This window comes from Eucalyptus grandis, chromosome 1 (genome assembly GCF_016545825.1).
Source record: "Eucalyptus grandis isolate ANBG69807.140 chromosome 1, ASM1654582v1, whole genome shotgun sequence".
In the NCBI taxonomy this organism is placed as follows: Eukaryota; Viridiplantae; Streptophyta; class Magnoliopsida; order Myrtales; family Myrtaceae; genus Eucalyptus; species Eucalyptus grandis.
This window is the reverse complement of record NC_052612.1, coordinates 13,019,203-13,023,794: the sequence shown is the minus strand read 5'-3', so window position 1 is coordinate 13,023,794 and position 4,592 is coordinate 13,019,203. Positions and strand designations below refer to the sequence as shown.

At 41.2% G+C, this 4,592-nt stretch overlaps 1 pseudogene; it reads left to right on the top strand.

The window, feature by feature from the left end:
* Positions 1 to 879: 879 nt before the first annotated feature.
* Positions 880 to 3,923, top strand: LOC120295503 (annotated as a pseudogene).
* The last annotated feature ends 669 nt before the right edge of the window (positions 3,924 to 4,592 follow it).

Genomic DNA, 4,592 nt, shown 5'->3' with positions numbered 1-4,592 from the left:
TATATGTATTAATTCAATTTAAACTCAAGTAAAATTGATGTCATTGATAGCAATCTGTTGTCTTATTAAATCATATTCATTTGATGGAGAGCGAAAATTTTCAGGAGAGATTATAAAAAAAAATCTTAAATTTATTATATTTATATTAATTCGTTATAAACCATTCAATTTAATCCATTTAATCTTAAACCCTTTTACGTTTTCCCACACTAATTTATCCGATCAATTTTGGATCGAAAATCATTTATGTGAACACCGATCATGTTATGTAATACAACTAGCACCGATGTGAACAAAAATTTCAATTTTTCCTTTTTTCTTTTCCTTCTTTTTTTCTTTCTTTTTCATCATGCGCAGCAAGCTCCAGCAAGGGCTGACCCTTGCCCATATGGGCAAGGCTAACCTCACTAACTATGAGAGAGCAGCCTCAATTGCAAGTGCAATGACCTCGCCTAGATTCAGGTGAGGGCCGCAACCCCACAAAAGTTCGTTGGCCACAATGAAAGAACGAAAAAAAAAAAAAGGAAGGAAAAGAAAATAAAATAAATAAGAAATTAAAAAATAGTTTATGCTAATGTTAGTCGTGTTTTGCATAAAATGACCAAGTGTTACATCAACAAATTTTAACCAAAATTAGCTCGGATTAATTATCATGATAAATTATCAAAATGTACATTACTAAATTGGTCAATTTGAAAATTAGGGTTAATTTGGTACAAATGTAATATGTTTAGGACTTTTGGTAATTAAGCTGGAACTTTTGTTTGCTTGCTAATAATTTGCGAATGAGCCTACGTGAATAAACCAAAAAGGGAATGAGGCCAAAACCCGTGCCAAGTCAAACCTGTCAACCTTCTCGTTGGCGGCTTCCCAGAAAGAATGGGAGGAAGAGGCGGAGATCGAGAGATCCATGAAGCGGCTCTCCTCGAATCCCCTCTGATCCAAAACCGAGATCACGAACACGAACGCAATGACGGCGGCGGTGGCGAAAATACTCGGCTCGGCTCAAGAGGAGACGAGAGCCGCAAGATCATATTCGAAGAAGTGAAGAAGCAGGCATGGCTGTCGGGGCCGCTGATCGGAGTGTGCCTGCTGCAGTACTGCATACAGGTGATCTCCGTCATGTTCAGGGCCACCTCAGGGAGCTCCTCTCTCCGGCGCGTCCATGGCCACTTCCTTCGCTTCAGTCACGGGCTTCAGCGTCCTAGTATGACTCTCCATCCATGGCAACATTCATGTTCCTATCAGTTCATAGTGTTAGTTGTTCTCGTCGTTTTCCGCGCGTCTTCGTGTCATCGTCTGATAATGGTCTCATAGTTGAAAGAGAGGAATAGACAAAGTAATTGAGGAAAATGTGTACTGAAGGAGATGATAACTCAGCTCAAGACACAAAAATGGAGCAAGACGTGAAGTAAATCAACATTTCGCAACAGAGTGTTTTTAGGTAAACAAACAGAATTTTACCATAGCATTAGGCGGATTCAAAAGGAAAAGAAGTTTGATTGGCTTGCCTTCGAGATGGCGATCAGGTGCTGAATCGTAGAAGTTCTGAGACTTATCTCCTATGTTTCGCTATCCTTGTCTCTATAGATAAATTGTGCTTCTCAGTGTTGAATTTTCATGGCTGATGCCGCCATGAAATAACTTGTTAAATCTGCAGAGGGTCGACCATACTTTGAGCATAATTTGTAGATTGTGTTAACTTAGATTTGTGCATTTCGGTTCGCCAACTAATTTGTTGTAACAAAATGCCTGACGATAGTTAGAAATGGGAAGTGTTACGTTGGAGACATTGTGTGGCTAAGCCTATGGAGCCAAGCAGTATCACATGCTTGGAGTTTACACGTCAACGAGCTATGCTTACGCTACTATGCGTAAGCATCCCTCTTTGCAGTCGTATGGCTCTACACCTCCGACATTCTCAGAGCTTTTGGCCAAGACGTCAGATTTCCACGGAAGGGAATTTTCAACTGTTGGATGGTCCCAAGTCTATTCGCATATGGCCTCCTCATATGTCTAAACCGGTTCTTGCAGACGCAGAATAACGTCTTACCTATGATGCTGGGCTCTTTGGTTACTGCTTCTCTTCACATGGTCTTCTGTTGGCTCTTCATCTTTAAGCTTGGGCTAGGAACCAGAGGAGCTGCTTTGGCTAACACAATTTCAAATTGGAACAATGTGATTCTGATTTATGTGAAATTCTCTCCCCACTTGCATCAAGACTTTGGACCGGTTTCACGACAGAGGCCTTGCATGACATTGTTAGCTTTGTGAAGCTTGCTGTTCCTTCAGCAACAATGATTTGGTGAGTACCTAATTGTGCTCGTATTTGTTAAAGAGATGCCAACTTTTATGATAAAAGAAAAAAATTAGCTGTTGATTCGCCTTTTGAAGTGTTTTAACTATACTTGATCAGATTGTGTAACTCTTATCCCCAATTTCAAAGTGAGAGTCCTAGCATTGATTTAGTGTACTTGCTTCACTTGTCTCTGATTACTTTCTTGTCAGTTTCGAGTATTGGTCCTTCGAGATGGTTGTTCTTCTATCGGGTCTTCTGCCAAATCCAAAACTAGAGACATCTGTGCTATCAATAAGGTATGAATTAAAATTCGCTGAGCGACTAGAAGAAGCATAACCAGGACAGTCTTTTTCATGGAATGAAAAGTTCAGAAATACATTCCTTTTTTTTTTTTTGCAGCCTCAATACTTGTTGGATGGTCTACATGATCTCTGTCGGTCTCGGTGGAACAATCAGGTTTGTTGTGTCTTTCGCTTTGCTTGTGCAGTATGTTATGATTCAGAAACAAAAAGAAGAAGAGAACCAATCTTGCTGGGCATCACCTTCTCTAAGATGCATTTCAAACGGATTCTGTGAGGACAAATCTCACAGTACTCTTGATGCTGTGGTACAGATGGAGACAGCAGCGTTGACTGCCAAATGTTTGATTATCTGTTTATCTATCCAGAACCAGATAAAATATAAATATCTATGGTTGATCCCAGGTCATACATCTGGACAAAAATGAAAAATGTTAATATGTAAGACTTCTAAGAGTCTGTTTATTTCATGCAGTACTAGAGTGTCGAACGGCTCAGGTGCAGGCTATCTCTTTTGCAGGTGCGCGTTTGCATTGCGAGTTATGATTGTCATCAGGTCACAGAGGGTGCAATAATTGGAATCGTGACGATTTTGGTACGCTATGTTTGGGGGAGTATACAGCAACGAAGAGGAAGTTATTGAATACGTTGCCAAAATGATGCCACTTCATGCTCTCTCGGATTTCTTGGACGGGTTCCAGTGTGTCCTTTCAGGTCCTAATTCAGATTTTATTAGCAGCTAGTAGATATATTTCTCTCTATGAGCCAGTTTAGGATTTTCTCATGCATATCTCAGATCTCCTGATTACATATAAATATGGGAATTGTTGTTCTCTTAACCTTTTCACATGTTGTCCAGATTAAATTTTTAAGTCCTTAGCACAGATTATGATGATGATCGATCACAGGGTCCGCAAGAGGATGTGGATGGCAGAATCTCTGCGCTTGGATAAACCTCGGGGCTGATTATGGTGTGGCGATTCCTTGTGCCATACTGTTTGCGTTTGGTTTCCACATTGAGGGATGGTATGAATCTCTGCACACAGTTTTGCACGCAAGTACTAGTTTGTTCAACATCCGTGATGTCCAAGTTATTGATCTTGAAACAGGGTTTATGGCTGGGGATCATATGTGGACTCTCTGTACAAGTCATGGCACTTATCACAGTGAATGCATGTGCAAATTAACTGGAATCAGGAGGTAATTGACCCCTACTAAGCTCTCTCTCCTATGCAAATGGATTGATTCTGTACATCTTTAATACTCTTGCAACCTTTTTCCTTTCTTTTCAGGCAAAGAAAGCTGTGATAGAGCTGAAGCAGTAACGAGCCCATTCTGATGACGACAAAAACAAAGATTTTCTAAATATTGGAAACTGGCTATCGGATCAAGGTGTCATGTAATAGTCTCTAGAAAAAGACATCACTTGCTATGTATTTATTAGAATTATATTGATCGAGTCAAACAATTTTTACAGTATATAAATGATGATATGTAGGTGATTGAGTCGAACGCTTTAAAAGTGTATCAAATAACTCTCAATGTGAGGACGATGACTTTCATAGATGATGGCTCCCGAGGCGGTCTTTCTTTTTATCCGATAAGTGAGAGAGAGGGGGTAGCAGGGACAACGTCACAGCGACATTAGCCACTGTTACTTGAGATTTAGACGCGATCACCCCCGACACGGTGGTGGTGGTGGTGGTGGTCTTTCCAAGAGAGAGAGAGTAGGGAAAAGAAGGCAATGCACCAGTTGGGGCCATGCTGCTCGGAAGGAGAATGGCGACTCGAGGTTTTGGCGACGCTGAGACACGATGGTGGGAGCAAACGCCGCGAGGGTGTGGAGGTGTTGGAGAAATCCTCGTGAAGAGTTTTGAAGTCGACAAAACGTTTCCGTCGCCTAGTCGAAGGTCGGCGGACTACGTTGGTTAAAGTCCCGAAGACTGGACAGCTGGACACTCAAGACTCAAAGTCTATCCTCATTGAGTGCAATC